This window comes from Heteronotia binoei, chromosome 7, assembly GCF_032191835.1.
Source record: "Heteronotia binoei isolate CCM8104 ecotype False Entrance Well chromosome 7, APGP_CSIRO_Hbin_v1, whole genome shotgun sequence".
Classification (NCBI taxonomy): domain Eukaryota; kingdom Metazoa; phylum Chordata; class Lepidosauria; order Squamata; family Gekkonidae; genus Heteronotia; species Heteronotia binoei.
In genome coordinates this window covers 11,616,798-11,636,557 of record NC_083229.1, presented here as the reverse complement: position 1 = coordinate 11,636,557, position 19,760 = coordinate 11,616,798, and the positions used below count along the sequence as shown (strand labels likewise).

The 19,760-nt window shown below is 43.1% G+C and overlaps 1 protein-coding gene and 1 non-coding gene across 2 annotated transcripts in view; both read right to left on the bottom strand.

Moving 5' to 3' along the window:
• Window positions 1-19,760, bottom strand: part of TRAPPC9 (trafficking protein particle complex subunit 9) — a 567,308-nt gene that overhangs the window by 444,624 nt on the left and 102,924 nt on the right.
• TRNAS-GGA (transfer RNA serine (anticodon GGA)) lies at window positions 11,448-11,514 on the bottom strand. The gene has a single exon. It is a non-coding gene; the product is annotated as a tRNA-Ser (tRNA).

The window sequence follows — 19,760 nt, the reverse complement described above, 5'->3', positions numbered from 1 at the left end:
TATCAGTGAGAGATCCTAAAGATGCCAACCTCCAGGTGCGTGCTGGAGATCTACTGAGATCACAGCTGATCTCCTGTCTACATAAATTGCTGAATTATTTATTTACAACATTTAGTTCACTTTTCCTGGAGAAAATGTTTGCTTTGGAAGGCAGACTGCATGGCGTTATACTCTACCAAGGTCCCTCCTCTCATGAAAACTCATCCACCCTCAAAACTATCCTCAAAACTCCAGGTATTTCCAAACTCAGACCTGGCGACCCTCAGTGATCCAATGCTCTCTTTTTCTGTTCAAGACTCTAACTAGGGTTGCCAGTCCCCAGTTGGGAGCAGGGGATCTCCTGGCTTGGAGGCCCTCCCACCACTTCAGGTTTACCAGAAAGCAAAGGGGGTGTCTACTGGGCCTTTGGAGACTATACCCATAGGGTATATTGGAGAATCAATCTTTGGGTATCTGGGGCTTTGGGGGGGGGGGCTGTTTTTTGAGGTAGAGGCATCAAATTTTCAGCATAGCTGGTGTCCTCCCCCCCCCAAAAAAAAATCAAGTTTCAAAAAGATTGGACCAGTGGGTCTAATTCTATGAGCCCTAAAAGAAGGTGCCCCACCCTCCACTATTTCCAAAGGAAGAAAGGCACTTTAAAGGAACGCAGTCCCTTTAAAAGTGATGGCCAGCACTCCCATCAGTTCTGTCATGCTTGTTACGACTTTTGTTCCTTGCTCCACCTCCAAAGACCCCAGATATTTCCTGAGTTGGACCTAGCAACTCTAACTCAAACAGTTTTATCCATAAGACCTGTGAAGTAAATGAGCACCAGGAAATGTATCAGATGGTCCTGCTAGCACCATATTTGGGAGTACTGAGCCTGCCCGAAGAAATTTTGAGAAATATCACTATTTTGTGATGTTTCTTCTGCCCCTAATTAACAAGCTTTATGCCACTGCAACTGTTGGAGAATTATTTTAGTTGCAGATAGATCCAGGTGGCTAGCCGTGTTGGTCTGAAGCAATAGAACAAAGTTGGAGTCCAGTAGCACCTTTAAGACCAACCAAGTTTTATTCAGAATGTAAGCTTTTGTATGCATGCATACTTCATCGGACAATGGAATGGTGTACAGTGAGCAGAGTTACATATAGCTGGTGGGCAGTAAATAACAAATGTTCATGAATTTTAAAGGAAAGCATCTAAAATATCTAAAATTAACAATTTCTACCTTTTTAAAAACCTTGGAGGTATTTTCTTCCCCACAAATGTTCCTCTCTTTATGAAGAAATAAATATTCTAGACACCATAAGGCAAGAGCAAACATGGCAATTTTTGCAAGTTATCAGGACCAGTTTTGGTCACTACACCTCAAAAAAAGGTATTATAGCATTGGGAAAAGTACAGAAAAGGGCAAATGAAAATGATTAAGAGGATGCAACACCTTCCCTATGAAGAAAGGTTAAAGAGGTTAAGGCTCTTTAAGGTTGGAGAAATGATGACTAAGGGATGACATAATAGAGGTTTACAAAAATAGAGTAGGCAGAGAAAGGAGTGCTTTTCTCCCTTTCTCTCAATACAAGAACTCATGGGAACACAATGAAGATTTTTTTTTTAAAGAAGAAGAGATTGGATTTATACCCAGTCCTTCGCTACCTGAAGGAGTCTCAGAGCAGCTTACAATCACCTTTACCCTCCCCACAACAGACACCCTGTGAGGCAGGTGGGACTGAGAAATCTGACAGAAACTGCTCTTGAGGGGAACAGCTCTGAGAATTTCTGACTGACACAAGGTCACATCAGCAGGTGCATGTGGAGGAGGATTGGGGAATCAAACCCAGTTCTCCCAGATAAGGATTTGTGCACTTAACCGCTATACCAAACTGGTTCTCCCTCAAAGGTTAATGAGCAGTAAGCTTAGAACAGATAAAAGGAAGCCCGTCTTCACCCTAAGAGTCACTAGCATGTGGGCTTCCCTACCACACAAAGTGATGGTGGCTACAAGCACAGACAGCTTCAAGAGGGGGCTGGATAAACACATGGAGCAGAAGTCTTATCAATAGCTATTAGCCATAATTTATAGATGGAACACGATGTCCAGGGCAGTGATGCTCTGTATTCTTGATGCTGGCGGGGGTGGGGGGCAACAGTGAGTAGGCTTCTGGAGTCCTTGGCCCCACTGGTGGACCTCCTGGTGACACTTGGGTTTTGGGCACTGTGTGATACAGAGTGTTGGACTGGGTGGGCCACTGTCCCAATCCAACGTAACTTTTCTTATGTTCTCACATCATCAGGCTCTCCTGAGGGGTTATATCTCTCAGAACACTTAAAAAGTGGTTTCCAGGATCAGTGTTTTCTTAATTAACTTACGGGGTATTTTTTTTTTTTACCTCAATATGGGCTTGATATTAAAAAGGAGTCCAAAGGCAAAAAATGCACAGATTTCTGGAGTTGTTTTTGACCCCAGGTACTTCCTTATTTACAGAAAGCAAATTGTAATTGACTGCAGGGACTGCTTACTACTGTAGAGATGAGTGTCCCAAAAGGTCCGTTTGCTATGCATCCTGCCAAAAAAAAAAGTGGAACTGGGTACCAGGACAGGAAACTCACCCCAGGTTTGCATCCAGGTTTTGAAACAGATCACAAAAATTAAATAATTAACAGGCTTAACTAGTACTATCAGTAACAACATCCAGGTCAGGAGTTCCCAACATGGTGTCCATGGGTGCCATGGAACCCACCACATCACCTTCCCTGGTGCCCAAAGTGGGTGGGGCCAGGTGGATCTCCTGCCCAGTAGTTCTTCTGACTAGCCGCTAGAGATCGGATTGGTTGGACAGATTAAAGTAACATTGCTTCAGCAGCAGCTGCCACAAGCGTTAATTCTATTCTCTCTCACTCCTCTTCCCCAGTGCATTTTTTAAATTACCCCTCTTCTCCCCTGCTCTTAGGCCTCCTCTATGTGCGTGGCTCCGCCTCCTTCTGTAGCCATTTTGTAGTTGACTGTGCCTGGTGTGGCAGCCATTTTCTGCCTATGCCTAATGTCCTACGCCAGAATTCAGCACTTGCAGTTTCGAAAAGGTTGGGAAACCCTGGTCTAAACTGAAAGGTTTCCAAGCAAAAGGTCCCATTTCCTCCTTTAAGTAGCATTGAGGAAGGAAGGAAGGTTCTCTCTTCCTCAGACTGTCCGATCTTTTCTACTTGTTACAAACTCCACCTTAAGTAAACTTTATTGTAACAGACAAGAGACCTTGTGGACTTGACAGAAGCTTCTAGCATTTGATAAGCCTTTCCTCAAACAGAGCTAGCTAACAGCTTCTAGCTTGAAGACGGACTGAAGTCAGGAACTTATAGGCCTTTAATGTCAAGTATGATATAGAGACAGGTCAAAGGGATATAAGTCTGGATCTGTACTCCTACAAAGACCAGCACAGGCCAGCAGCCTCTAATGCCCCTGGACACTCGCTAGAATCCTCCACGGCAGGCAAGGGTTTTGTGGAAGACGTGCAAGGACAGACAAGTTGAAGCTATAAAATTCCAAAACTATTGCAGTTTGGTCTCACAATATGAACCATTTCAAAAGCTTATGAAAGAGTACACTGAGTCAGCTCTGTCTTTTAGAATTGAATAAAAATTCAGGAGGAAATACTCAAACAGTGAGTTGTTTCTCAGAACGTGAAGCAAGCCAAGTAATCAGGTATACAGGAACTGCACAGTTGCAAAGCCAGCTTTCCAACTTCTGGGGATTCCGCTTTGTAATTTGGATCATGATGGTGAACAAAGCAAGAAAAAAAATATGTTGGCAAAACAAAGTTAACCCAACAAATGTCAGACAAGCTAAGCATTAACTCTCACAATGTATTCTACAGTACTATGGTATTTATTAAAGATCTGAGGATTTTCTTTAGTTTCTTCTCCCCCACCCCCCCAAAAATGTTATAAATGCATTATTGATTCTGTGACTTGCCAAAGAGTTAGAAAATGGCTTGAACCAAAGTCCTTTTTTCTTGAGGTGGGGGGAATAAACCAAGACAAGAAATAAAAGGGGGAAAGAATTTGCCCCCCAGAAAATAACTCTCTCTCGCTCTCGCTCTCTACAATATCTATCTACAGTATCTATCTATCTGTCTATCTGAATAACAATAAATATGGTTAAGAAACACTTATAGATACAGTTTTGGGCTAAGCATTACTCACACTCTCATTTCACATTAACAGAATGTATACTAGAAGCTCTACCAGCAATGCAGGCTGGTTCTTCTCTCAAAATAAGACTGACTAGGATAAAATGAAACACTTTCTGAACCTCTAAAGTAAAGATGAATAACCTCTTTAGCACCAAGGTCTGCTATGGAAATATACCATAAATCAGAAAGATAGTAGGCTTATGGTAAGTAGAGTCAAGTAATGCTTTTTCCAAAACATGTATTTGGACGTGACAAAACACAGGCCTTGGCTATGAATGTGTTGCACTTTAGGATATTCCTGACGTTATTTTTATGGAAGAACAAAAAGCTGAGCTAAGAGCTTCACGTGCAACTTTCCCCCCTCTACTGATGAACCAGATGAGAGTGGACTTGCAGAAAACATGGGGCCATGCTGGCTTTTGTGGACACCTGTAATTTTGACAGGCGGCTCTTTAAAATCCTCAAGCAGGCAGAGACAGGAATGCATAAGGCCGCCCACCTCCAGCTGGTGACTGGAAATATCCCAGATTTATTTATTTAGTCAGTTGATTTGTATTCCACTCTTTCCCAAGAATGGGCTCAGGGCAGATAACATCATTTTAAAATAACAATTTAAATTATATAGTTAACACAAATAAAATAGCGGTATATCAAGCAATACGCAAATTGTAAACCAAATTGTAGATGGTGGCATAGTTACAATACATTTGCAACATGCTCCATGGCACAGAGTGGTAAAGCTGCAGTACTGCAGCCAAAGCTCTCTGCTCACGACCTAAGTTTGATCCCGGTGGAAGCTTGGTTCAGGTAGTTGGTTCAAGGTTGACTGATCGATTTTGCACTCACCTTACACCACTTTCACAATTATCTTCTCAGCTCAGCTTTCTTTCGATTCTCCACTATCTGCCCCGAGGCTGCAGCAAGGATTGGCGTTTTCACGCAGCAAACAGAAACTGGTTTCGAGGTTTCTGTCTGCTGTGCAAAAATGATGATCTTTGCTGCAACCCCGGGGCAGATAGTGGAAAATTGGAAGAAAGCCGCGCTGAGAAGACAAACATGAGAGCAGCGTAAGGTAAGTGTGAAATCGATCTCAGCCTTCCATCCTTCCAAGGTCGGTAAAATGAGTACCCAGCTTGCTGTGGGGGGGCGGGGGGAAGTGTAGATGACTGCGGAAGGCAATGGCAAACCACCCCGTAAAAAGTCTGCCGTGAAAACGTGATGCAGCATCACCCCAGAGTCGGAAACAACTGGCGCTTGCACAGGGGACTACCTTTACCTTTATGGTCTGTAACTATAGTTAATAAGCGATGGTAATGCTGGAGAGATGGTGTGATCTCCAGGCAGAAATCAGTCCCCCCACCTGGAGAAAGGGGAGGTGAGATTCTATAGCAATACACCCCCACTGAGGTCCTCCTCTCCACAAGCCCACCCTCCCTAGACTCCACCCCCAAATATCCAGGTATTTCCTAGAGCTGGCAACCCTGATGCATAAACAGCTATCGCCACAGTTTAATTCTCTGGTTGTGCCTGTCTTTCAAAGGTCTGAGTGAAATCTATATCTTGAGTAAGTCTGTCAATGAAAAGGGGAAAAAAAATTGGACCATACTTTCTGGAATCTCATAAATGTGCAGAAGTAGAATTCATGCTACTGAACTTTTGCAGCATAACACACAAGAAAAGCAAAGACGTCACAAAAAGGTTATTTTTTTCATAATGGTTGGGAAAACAACATTAAAGACACACTGAGACAATATGCCTCACTGCCAACAACTATATTAGCCACACACGCTGTAGTCCATCTGCTTACAAGACAGGGGGGCTTTATATGACATCACTTTAAATTCATCAGCTTGACGAAATTTGCAGTTAGAAACACAAACACAGCCCAAACAACCCCAAAAGCTGAGAAAATTAAAAAATGCTCTTCATGAACCGTCAAGAGCATAAGCAGTATATTCATACTTATTAAATTATTAATGCTCACATTTTCCCCAGCTTAGTTTTTTTCTATATTTTCTTTTTAAAAAATTTTCCCCTGTATTTCCATGATATTGAGGCTATATGTTTCGTTCTCCTCTATTCTTTAGTGCTGTTTGAAAACAGTAAAGTCATTTCTGTTATACAGAAATAATTATCTTTATCCTTCAAACTCAAATCCTAAATATTTCCCGGGGGGGGGGGGGGGGACATCAATACCCCGTTCTCCTAAATAAAACTGAAGGCACCACAGAGGAAAAGGGATGCAGGAGACAGCATTTGAAGACTGAATGTGACATTTACAGGAACCTGGTTCCCCCAACAAGACCCAAAGTGCACTCCTATTCTAACCCCCACCCCATCCAGAATCGCATTGGTGCATTCCATTCAATATTAGCGCAGCAAGAAATCAAATATTTACAGGACACTAAAGTCATTTATGGTATTAAGTTAATACATAGCTATATGCAAGACAGCAGCACCACATTCAGGAGAGCGGCAGGAACAAAGAATAGGGACCGGTATGAAAAGTTTGCTTTTATTATTTTTTAAAAAGTCTCTCTTCAGCATAACTCAAGGGAACAAACAACTAGATATCAATAAATCGGGGAGTTCTTAGAATTATATAGCTTTAGGACTGTATTTCCTTGCTGGTTTTCATCTGTAAATAATGCACCTGTTATTTTATACAAAGACACAGACAAACAATCATATTTTAGAACAACAAAAAAGGGAACACATTATTAGTCCCACACACTTTTTCTGGTAGTCCTTCGGTATGGCAAATCAAGATGTTCACATCTTGTGCTGAATTACAATCACAGGATCCACACAGTACACCTTTACAAAGAGACAGTTTGGTGTAGTGGTTAAGTGTGCAGACTCTTATCTGGGAGAACCAGGTTTGATTCCCCACTCCTCCACTTACAGCTGCTGGAATGGCTTGGGTTAGCCATAGCTCTCACAGGAGTTGTCCTTGAAAGGGCAGCTGCTGTGAGACCCCTCTCAGCCCCACCCACCTCACAGCGTGTCTGTTGTGGGGGAGAGAAGATACAGGAGATTGTAAGCCGCTCTGATTCAGAGACACAGGCGGGGTATATAACTGCAGTCTTCTTCTTCTACATGTGCAAGTTCTCAGGTTCATCATTTCCAGTGCATTCAGGTTCAGCATTTCCAGTGAAAACAATCAGGAATGAGGTGGTATGAAAGACCTCTGCCTGAGAACCTGGAGAGCTGTTGCCAGTCAGATTAGACAATACTGTCTTCAAGGGACCAAGGGTCTAATAAAAAAAAAGTTGAATGGGTAGTTGGTTTTAATTTTAAACAACTGTTTGCTATTTTGAGGTCCCAAATTGGGTGAACGGGTGCATTCAAAATGTTTTAAATAAAGAAATAACCACTTGCATCACAACTTGTTGGGTTTGCTAACTCTGGCTTGGGAGATTGCAAGAGATTTGAGAGCTGGGTCTGGGGAGGCTGGAGTTTAGGGAGAGGAGGGAGCTCAGCAGTGAAGTGGTGTAAGGTTGCCTGGGTTTTGGCCGCTATGTGTTGGACTGGATGGGCCACTGGCCTGATCCAACATGGCTTCTCTTATGTTCTTATGTCTGAGGCAGTGATGCTTTGTATTATTGGTGCTTAGGGGGAAACAGTGGGAGGGCTTCTGGAGTTCTGCCTCCACTGGTGGACCTCCAGATGGCATCTGGGTTTTGGCCACTGTGTGACAAAAAGCATTGGACTGGATGGGCCATTGGCCTGATCCAACATGGCTTCTCTTATTTATGTCAAATGGCAGCAAGCAGTTTCCTGTCACTGCACCCAACAAAGAAAGGGAAGGACAGTGTCACCAGTAATCTCTATAGTCTTTACCAGAGAATTCTGTGGTACTTATTGTAACAATTATATATTCTACCTTCCCAACACTAAAGTTAGCATTTGACAGCACTTCCCCTTGCCTGCTAGTCTCAATGCACACACCGAGAACACATATATTTGGAGTCAGCAAGATACACACAAACACACAAACCTGCCTTATACTGACTCAGAACATAAGTCCTAGGTTGGTATTGTCTACTCAGAATGGCAGCAGCTCTCCAGAGCTTCCAGCAGAGGTCTTTCACATCATCTACTGCCTGGTCCTTTTAACGGGAGATGCCAGGGATTGAACCTGGGACCTTCTGCATGACAAGCAGGTGCTCTATCACTTAGCCACAGTCCCACCCTAAAGATAAACTTCTGCATCTGAATTTCTGTCTGACATCTGCTAATATCAGATTTATCCGTCCAGGTTTTGGTCACGCAAGCTAGATCCTACCCATTCTTCATTCAACAAAGACAAAATTGCAGAGTTTCTAGATTCCATACAACTAGCATTGAATGCCACCAAAGTCAAAATGGAGCAAAGCCACTCCATCCACATTTCCTAGGCTACAGTCAACAATATGTTTCCCAACACAACCCCTACTGCTGTACCTCCAGACCCCAGAAACCCTCACCCTGGAATTAAAGATCTAATATACATCAGGCAGTCAATACCCATCAGGCACCGTCTTCACCCCACCCCACACACATAGAGAAAAAAGAACCCATTTCCTGGTTTCTCACGATAATGGATCCCAATATTAGATATCACAGCATTAATACATTCCCACTGGAGGCCCATGGAAACCCTCTGTCATCTCCCAAAGGCACAGCCTTCAACAAGAAGGTTGTGTTTTTTTAAAAAAGGCTAGCCAACCGGAAGCAGCTGCTGTCAGTGAAATTGAGTCAGTAACAATCAAACTTCCAGGGAGGCAGATCCAAAGTTCTCTTTCCCCTCCACTAACCATGTCATCTTCTGAGCACACAGCAGTGTCCAGAGGGCAAACAAAGAGGTAGGCTTGAGTGAGATAATTGCCCTTCTTCTGCCACAATGATCTGTAGGCCAACCAAACCCCCAAGTCGTAACAGATGTTGAGAACACAATCAATACACACTCTAGACATCAGAAGTCCCCAACATTGTGCCTGCTACACCATACTGTCCATACTGTCCTTTACTGGCATCCACCAAGTGTTTTTGGAAAGTGAGAAGGACCAAGTGGGGCTTTTGAGAGCCAAGTATGGTGTCATGGTTAGATTAGTGTTTGGGAGACCCATGTTTGAATCTCCACTTATGCCATGGAAGCTCCCTGGGTGACACTGCCTAACCTATCTCATAGAATTGTTGTGAGGATAAAATAAAGGAGAGGAGAATGATGTAAAGCACTCTGGGAACCCACAAGGGAGAAAGGTGGGGTCTAAATGAATTAAATAAAAAATAAATTAAAAAGCCATTTGGGCTTCTGATTGGCTGGGCAGATTAAAAGGCGTCTTATTAAACAGGGCTTCTGCTGGAAACGTTGAAGAGTCACTATCAATGCATCATATTGCTTCCTCCAATTCTGTGGTTGGCTCCACATCTTGCGTAGCCTTTTGGGGGAAACATCCAACTCCCATGACATCCATTTTGTGATTGTCCCTACCATGTATTAGAACTGCAAAGGTGCTCACAGGGGACTCCTGCAATACATGAAAATGACAGGAAAAGAGTTGGAAGCAGTGCTCTTTTTTTAGCACAAATGCACAGGAATGCAATTCCAGTTGGTTTGGCAATAGGGGGTGTGGCCTAATAAAATTAGTTCCTGCTGGGCTTTTTTGACCAAAAACGCCCTGGTTGGAAGCAAAAAAAAAAGATATGCAACAATGTGGAGATCTAACAGATTTCAGCAAGGCCTATAGTATTCTGACATATAACACCAATATTTTTTAAATGTCTTTAAGGTTTTAACTGATGTACTTGCATCTGACGCCATTGTAAGAGTGTTAGCTGCCCTGAGTCAACTTGTGGAAAGGATGGGATATATTATTAATGTAATAATAAGCAAATAATAAATGCGGAGAATGAGGAAGGAGCGTTAGGACTGACTAGAGAAAAAAACTGAAATACAAGCACCGGTGCCTGAGAAAGTTGGACACTGAAAGTCCACACTGAAAGGGGTACAGCGATGTTGCATTTAGAGTCCTCTTCCCCATGGTACAGAAAACTAGAGTCCCGCCGCTGTCATTAAAATCTCCTCAATGACTTCTTGCCAGAGAAGAAGAGGCATTAACCCCAGTGGCCCTGGCTACGTTCCAAATGGGTAATTATATTCCTTCTGCTCTGTAATTTCAAATGTCTAGGGGTCATCAAAACAAGAGCATTACAAGACCCTAGATCCCAACAGCATGGCAGAAGGAATTAGGAGGCCACCAAGATATGCATCAATAAATTAGTCAAGAGCTTTAAATGTCAACAAAGCAATTTGATATGCATAAAAAAAAAAAAAAGGTAACTGAAAGCCAAGCTAGAAAACACAATTTTTAAAAAAGCCCCCAAACTAGAGGCAGGCAGCAATTCCGATAGCAAACGCTGACTGCCTGTCAGTCAGAAAAGGTACATGGGATTTTCAGAAGCGATCACTCCCTCAAATTTGATTGTGAGCATAATGTTTAGTGATGCTAACCCTGGGGCAGTCAGAAAAAGCCTGCAGCATAATTGTCTTTCTCCATACTCTCATGTTGCGTTGAGGCTTAATTCTTACAGGCAGCGGAGGAGGTAGAAAACATGTGGGTTTTATGGTGTGGGCAGGGCCTCACATGGCTAAAGGCTCTTTAAAAAAAAAAAATCCCTGCACACAAAAAATCACCACGCAAAGCAAATGGATATGCTAAAATCCTTCACAACACCGAGATCTCTGCATAGAGGAGGGGTGGCCAAACTGCAGCCTGGGAGCCACATGTGGCTCTTTCACATATGTTGTGCGGCTCCTAGAGGCCGAGGAGGAACTTAATGCAGGCTTACTTTCAAGTAAGCATATTTAGCATCAGGACCTCAGCCAGTCTTTTACCGCCCACCCATAGGTAGACAACTACGGTATTTCCACTGAGTATGAAGCAAGGAAGGAGAGGGAAACAGGAGGGCCTGTAAGCTCTTCTCCTTTACCACAGAAGTTGCCCAGAGACGTAGAGTGCGGGAAGAGAACACAAGAGCTGAAGAAGCCACTGGAAGCGGGGACAGAACTAAAGAGGGCAGCACAGGGTAAGCTGCATTTACTAACCTTAGTGTCAAGACAAAGAGAGATGCATAATGATACAAATGGTGGCCAGTGATTTATATGAACATATGAAGCTGCCTTATACTGAATCAGACCCTTGGTCCATCAAAGTCAGTATTGTCTACTCAGACTGGCAGTGGCTCTCCAGGGTCTCAAGCGGAGGTTTTTCACACCTATTTGCCTGGACCCTTTTTTGGAGATGCCAGGGATTGAACCTGGGACCTTCTGCTTTCCAAGCAGATGCTCTACCACTGAGCCACCGTCCCTTCCCTTGGTACATGTATACATACATATATGGTACGGTTCCCACAGGGTATCAATCCATGGATATCTGGGGCTCTGAGAAGGGGTTGTTTTTTGAGGTAGAGGCATAGCATCTGGTGCCTCTCCTCAACCCCCTCCTCCAATGTTTCAAAAAGACTGGACCAAGGAGTCCAATTTGATGAGTCCTAAAGGAAGGTGCCTCATCCTCCATTATTTCCAATGAAGGGCAGACATTTAAAAAGAGCATAGTCCCTTTAAATGCGATGGCCAGAGTTCAATCGTGCTTGTAACAACCTTGCTCCTGGCTCCACCCCCGAAGTTCCTAGATATTTTCTGAGTCAGACCTGGCAACTGTAGGCTGGTTGGGGGAAATCTTACTTCAGTGCCATTTAAGAGACAGGGCATATATATTTTGCCCTAACACTAACGACCCAGGTGAGTTTAATCTTGTCAGATCTCAGAGGCGAAGCAGAGACACACTGCTTAGCACCTGAATGGGAGATCAACAAGAGATACAAGCAGAAACAAGCAAACCACCTCTATTTGTCTCTTGCCTTGAAAACGCTACGGGGTTGCCCAGGGCTTTTTTTTGTAGCAGGAACTCCTTTGCATATTAGGTTACACCCCCCCTGATGTGGCCAATCCTCCAAGAGCTTACAGTAGGCCCTGTAAGCTCTTGGAGGATTGGCTACATCAGGGAGGTGTAGCCTAATATGCAAAGGAGTTCCTGCTACAAACAAAAAAAAGCCTTGGGGTTGCCAAACACTGTCAAGGACTTGACAACACCTTCTACCACCATGTCAATGTTAACTACAGCTCTCTGTTTTCAGGAGAACTACAATAGTGTTGATATTTTTAAAAAACACTAAAAATGTTCACCTAGCAGACAATATCTGAAAGAAAACGCAGTCTGATTATTCAAATATTTTCATTTGCTATTATTTAGGGGGGGAAACATGCTTCCCCCTTGCCCTGAACGCATGAAAATCTTTCCTTGAGTTCTTTGAAGGGTAATTAGCTCTAAAGTATTAACTTATTTTGATTATAAACCAATTTTTCACTGTCTCAGCTGACGCCAGCCGGACTGCAGAAAACGCTGTCTACAAATTATATGTCTTTCACACATGACACTGGGTGTAGAGCAATTTAATGAGCTGTCCGTGCCTACATAATGTAATTTCAAAGGCAATGTTACTGCTTGTCACAGATGTGTGTTATATTGGAAATCATGTGCTTCATTATACTTTTCTGTGTGTTTCATTATACTTTTTAGATCTCTGTTAAACCAAGCTGCTGTCATGCTTTGGCTGCACTGTGGTTGCGGGGATTTAAAAACGATACCCTGTTACTCAAATCCCACCCCAACCTTAAATTACTTCTCTTGGATGAAAGGTGTTCCCTACACACAGTTAAACCCTGCTATTTCCTTCAACTGTTCCTGGACTAGTGAATATTTCAGGTAAGTGGTAAATTGTGGTCTATCTGCCTGCTCCCTTTGCACAACGCTTCTTCCCAGGGCTTTTTTGGTAGCAGGAACTCCTTTGCATATTAGCATACACTCCTCCTATGTAGCCAATCCTCCAAGAGCTTACAGGGTTCTTCTTACAGGGCCAACTGTAAGCTCTTGGAGGATTGGCTACATCAGGGGGTGTGTGGCCTAATATGCAAAGGAGTTCCTGCTACAAAAAAAAAGCCCTGCTTCTTCCCTGAGATAATTACCTTTGTGATCAAGAAACAGAACAAAGTTTGAGTCTAGTGGCTCCTTGAAGACCCACAAAGTTTTACTGAAGGTATAAGCTTTCGTGTGCACTCACAAAAGGTCATGTTTGTCACAACCTGGCTCCACCCCCAAAGTCCCCAGAAACTTCCTGAGTCGGACCTGGCAACCCTAAATATGGCCCAATTTGAAGATACTTAAAACCACAGATTGAGGCCACTTTCGCACAAAGACTTTCCTTCAAATGCAGGGGAAACCTTTCTCTGGGGACTGCAGAAAAACCTGTGCTTTAAAAAATGAATGTGGGAATTTAAATCTCCCCCCAAAATAGAGGAGCATTGTCTGTGCTTTTGCACACCACACCTCTCTGCTCACTCATAGCTGGATGAGAGCAGGAGAGAAGCAGAAGGAAGTGCTGCTACTTTGAGAACCTCTGAGACATTGAGCTGAAGGGGGAAGCAGCGGAAGCAGGAGGGAAGCCCCTCCCAGTCTCATGCAAACCACCTTCGTGGTAGCCACTCTGTAGCAAACTCAGGACTGCCCCTCCCCAGACAGAGCCACCAGGCTCCAGGAAGTCATCCCCCATCACCACTACCACCAGCAGGGTTCCTGGAGGCTCTGCCTACAACACAGCAAGTGGCCAATGAAGGCGGGTGGCAGCAAAAGCTGCTACCAACCACTAAAGATGCTAGGTGATCACCCAGGCAGCAAGGAGCAGCGCGACTCTCTCCTCCCTTCTTCAGGTATACTGCTGTTCTCCACTTCCACCAGGGAAAGACAGACAGCTGGCGGGGGCTAGGGCGGGGTGGCTCTGCTACTGTTCTGCTGCTGCTTCTTTTGGCTTCCTCACGCCCTGTCCCAAATAAGAACAAAAGAGAAGCCATGCTGGATCAAGCCAATGGCCCATCCTGTCCAAAACTCTGTGTCACACAATGGCCAAAAAACCCAAGTGCCATCAGGAGGTCCATCAGTGGGGCCAGGACTACTAGAAGCCCTCCCACTGTGCCCCTCCCAAGCACCAAGAATGCAGAGCATCACTGCCCCAGACAGGGAGTTCCACCTGTACCCTGTGGCTAATAGCCACTGATGGACCTCTGTTCCATACGTTTATCCAATCCCCACTTGAAGCTGGCTATGCTTATAACTGCCACCCCCTCCTCTGGCACTGAATTCCATGTGCTAATCACCCTTTAGATGAAGAAGTACTTCCTTTTAGCAGTCCTAATCCAATTGGTAAGCAATTTAATTGAATGTGCACGAGTTCTTGTATTGTGAGAAAGGGAAACCAAATAGAGGACAGGATATAGGCAAGGGGTGTCATATCTTCCTCCTGTCTGCGGTAACAGTTAAGCGTCAATTAGTTAACCATTAACCAGTACTATAACTACTGGCAGAAGAAAAACTCAAAATACACCACCCTGCTATATGCAGCTAGAAATAGCTCCTGTTGATTCCTATGGGAGCTGTTTTCAAGCGAAGATGCACAGAGAGAAGCAGCTCTTGGAGCTAATGCATCCTGCCATCCCTTTGCAGCTGATGCGTTCCCTTGTAGCGTCTGAAGGTCTAATCGATATCTATATTGCCGTTTGACCTTCAAATACAAACTCGGTGAATTTGTACATTTCTTATCCCTTGTAAGCCCCAAAGGCTCCATATGAGAAATTTAACGCAGACGAGCCCTGGAGGCTCAGCTACATAAACGGGAATTGATTCTGTTCCCTACAACTTTTGTTATATATTTAACATCAACAGTATAGGTAAGTAAGTGTAACAGTACATGAGATGCATTTCCTTCCTCATATACCACAGCCAAATCTATACTGGCCGGTGCGCTGTTAATAAATCTAAATCTAAATCTCCCTTGCTGACCTCTATGTATGGAATTTCCTCCCTCTTACACAGGAGTTAAAACTCTCTATCACACATCCTAGTGACCCACAATGAGTTATGGGGCAGGTGGGGAAATCTCTCTCCCTACCAAGGTTCTGTAAACTCTCAGGGATTTGAGCAGAATCATTTCCCCTCCTCTCATTTTTCCCTGTAACTGAAACACAGCTGTTCTCAATATGAGGTCTCTTCTAAAGGATTTGGGGGTCCCTGTCAATTAACCGATTAATTTACAATCATTAAGTTTCTGCAAACCTGGGGAATTCCTCAAAGTAGAAGCCCTACAAGGTCTGTGGGTGGCACTGTTGTGTAGCTTTCACGCACATACTTTTAAGACGTGTGCAATGTACAGACATATTCACAGAATTCTTCTGAATTCTCAAGGAATTGGACCCACATGGCATCAATCGGAACGTATCATTATTAGTTTGTCCGTTATTATTTTCTGTTAGGAAGTGAGGCTTCTCCACTTATCTCTTTTTCCATCCAGAATACTAACTAACAGCAGTTAGGTTAAAAGCACGGACTCTAATCTGAGAGAACAGGGTTTGATTCCCCACTCCTCCACATGCAGCTACTGGTGTGACCTCGAGTCAGTCACAAGTTCTCTCATAAGCAGTTCTCAAAAGAGCTCTCACAGCCCCACCTACCTCACAGGGTGTCTGTTGTAGGGAGGGGAAGGGTAAAGAGATTGTAAACTGCTCTGAGACCGAGAGTGAAGCACAGGGTCATGTTAAACAATTTTATTGGTAACATATGGTAATAAATCTATTTCTTACATCTTTAAAAACTTCTTTTATCTACCCCATATATTACTTTCTACCCACCCCTCCCCCCGTTACTTGACCCCCGCCGGTATTATTTACTTAAAATGCAAATATTTAAAGGTACCCTTAACTATTAAAACAAAAATTTATATTCTTTTTTTTTAAACATAATCATTATCAAAAATTGTCCAATGTCCTTTTATTTTCCACTTTTTCTACATATCTTCTATACTTTTTCCACTCCGTCTTAAAAACTTCTAAATCATAGTCTCTTAATTTGTCTTCTTGTTAATTTGTCCATTTAACTCCATGTCATAACTTTTATAATCCAATCCCATTTCTCTGATATTTTTTCTTGCTTCCACAACTGCGCATATAATGTCCTAGCAGCTGAAAGCAAGTACCAAACTACAGTTCTATCTTCTTTTGGAAATTTTTCCATTTGTAATCCCAACAGAAAAGTCTCTGCAATTTTCTTGAATTCATATCCCAAGATTCATATCCCATGTCCTGTGAGCAGCCCTGAGCCTGCCCTGGCGGGGAGGGCGGGATATAAATAAAAGTTTATTATTATTATTATATTATTAACTGTTTTATTGCTTGGTGCACCATTGGTCACCGCACTGTTAGCCGCCCTGAGCCTGCTTCGGCAGGGGAGGGCGGGGTACAAATAAAATTTATTATTATTATTATTATTATTATTAAGATCTTAGACATTTCTTGCTGAATCATCTGCCAATACTTTTTTGCTCTTTCACAAGTTCACCACATATGGTAGAAAGAACCTTCATGTTTTTTACATTTCCAACATCTGTCTGGCATCTTATTGTTCATCTTTGCCAATTTTTTAGGAGTCATATACCATCTATACATCATTTTAAAACAGTTCTCTTTAATACTATGACACGTCGAAAGCTTCATAGAGTTCTTCCACAAGTATTCCCAAGAGTGAAGCACAGGGTACAAATCTAATCTCCTCTTCTTCTCATGTTATGCTTGTTATTTTGTTAAGTTTACATGTCATGCCTCATTCAAAATGTGGTGATGCAGAAGAGTTCTACGAGCACCTTGGACCATCAAAACAGACAAATAAGTGGGTTCTAGATTAAAGCATGCCTGAATTCTCTCTAGAAGCTACAATGGCGACACTGAGGCTATTGTACTTTGGTCTCATTTTGTAAAGACAAAAGTCACCGGAAAAGACAATGGTGTTAGGAAAAGCTGAAGGCAGCAGGAAAAGAGGAAGCCCCAACAGAAAGTGGATTGATTCAATAAAGGAAGTCACACCCCTTAGTTTTGCAAGACCAGAGCAAGGTTGTTGAGGAAAGAACGCTTTGGAGGACATTAATTCATAGGGATGCCACAAGTCAGAAGCAACTTGATGGCACTTAACACACATACACAGAGAGAGAGATCAGTGTAGAAGTGGGCTGTGTACAGGTGGGATCTCTGCACAATCCAAAATGGACTTGGAGACATGGCAGCCGTTATGATGCTGCTCTCATTCTCCTTTTGTCCTTTACGTATGAATGTCTAGTAAATGTTTTAACAGAGAACGAGGATAACATATTCGCATTGAGCGTTAGCACAGAGGAACACTGTTTTCATGGCATAGAGCTACAGTGACTGCCCGTCCCAGGCTCATTTTCTGTCTGCTGGAATAGCTACCAGCTAGGTGCACTAAGGAGCCCCTTGGCGCAGAGTGGTAAAGCTGCAGTGCTGCAGTTCAAGCTCTCTGCTCACGATCTAAGTTCGATCCCAGCAGAAGCTGGGTTCAGGTACCCGGCTCAAGGTTGACTCAGCCTTCCATCCTTCCGAGGTCGGTAAAATGAGCACCCAGCTTGCTGGAGGGAAAGTATAGATGACTAGGGAAAGCAATGGTAAACCACCCAGGAAAAAGTCTGCCAAGAAAACATTGTGATGTGACATCACCCCAGAGTCGGAAATGACTGGTGCTTGCACAGGGGACTATCTTTACCTTTTTAGTTGCAGTAATCAAAACTATGTTTAACAAAACAATGGCGTGCTACCTTTGGCAAAAAAGTTTAAACTACCAGCTAAAAGTAACAAAGCCTTTTATTTATGCCACTTTCGATGCACGCATGCGCGGCAATGGTAAAAAACAGTGGGTCAGCAGATTTCGCTTTCAGCCTGTTTCCATATACAGCTGACAAGTGCAAAAGCACAGCACTGATATGCAACCAGGTATTTTGGAAATGCATATGGCCGTACAACATGTATTTAAGCAGCCAGGGTAATGGTAACCATGGTAGAGTCTCCAGAAATAGAATTATCATCCCTAACCAGCATTCATGCTGTGGCAGTTGACAGAACGGATATAAATATACCTATTAGCAGCCTCAACTGAATCTTTAAACAGCACCGTAGGGAGAGCGGCGCTCTAAAAATAGCACTGACAATGCTTGCATTTGGCCTCAAAAGCACTCTGTCACATACACTGGGTGCATTTCAATTTCTCCCTTCATGTAGCTGAAAATGAACATCTGTGGCACACAAGAGACAGGCAGCATGACATTCTCTGACCTCTCTTCTCTGTGTCTACCCTGCAAACAATAAAGCTCGGGGTGAGGGGCAGACAGCAGGCAGCACAGACTGGAATGTTAAAAACGACGAGTCAAAACTAGACCCCTCCCCCCCCCCCAAGATAATTTAGGTGATTAAAATAGTTTGTGCTTTGTTAATTGGGTTTGTTTCTATACGATAGCTTGGTACTAATCCCACAATGTTTTGTTGTTGCACTTTGTTAATTGGGTTTGTTTCCATACAATAGCTGGGTAGTAACCCAACAATGTTTTGTCATTGATTATGTTAGTCAGTCTGAATAGTGAATATGAGCAGGGCTTTTTTGTAGCAGGAACTCCCTTGCATACGAGGGAGTGATGTAGCCAATCCTCCATACCCCCATGATGTAGCCAATCCTCCAAAAGCTTACAGTAGGCCCTATAAAAGCCCTGTAAGCTCTTGAAGGATTGGCTACATCAGGTGCATATAGCCTGATATGCAAAGGAGTTCTACAAAAAAAAAAGCCCTGAATTATGAGTAATTTGCACATACCTCTTCTGACACCTTTTGTTTCTCAAAATAAACAAAAGCACATATTAATTTTGTAGTCCCTTAGCAAAGCTTTCTCTGAAGGAAGGCACTCTCACTAGGAGACTTCTTCCACAGGCCTCCCAAGTCCTACGAGATAGAAAGTGGCAGAGACTTTTATACTGTCTTTCAGAGGGCCATTGGAGACAGCAAGGAGATGAGAAGACTAACAATTAAGCGCTGTCAAGCTGACACCAACTTATGGTGACCTTTCATGGGGTTTTCATGGCAAGAAACGTTCAGAAGCAGTTGACCATTGCCTGCCTCTGTGTAGCGACTCTGATCTTTCTTGATAGTCTTCCATCCAAGTACTAACCAGGGCTGACTTTGTTTCACTCCCAGTTCTGACAAGCTTGAGATGGTCATGGCAATTGAGGCTGCTGAACAGAGATGACACAAGGAATTCATTACCATACTGCCCCTTTCTGTTGCCGCATTTGTGTTTTCATCAGATTGTTTTAGTTTAGTGGCTTGTTTCTATAAACTGATTTTAATTCAATCTGTGTGTAATCATAAACTACCAGAAAGGCTCCAAATGCAAAGGTATATATTGAAAGATATGTTTTGATTGAACTGAGTGTTCCAGGTGGTTCATCTGATGAGAACTGGAAAGAATGATGAAAATTGCATGGAACGAAACTTGCATATATTTTCAGATTCTTAGGTGGATAATAGTAGCAAATAGGAACCAATTGTACATTTTCTCTTTGCATGATTTCCAAAAGTAGCCAATTTTGTTTTCTTTTTCACATGGAAACTAC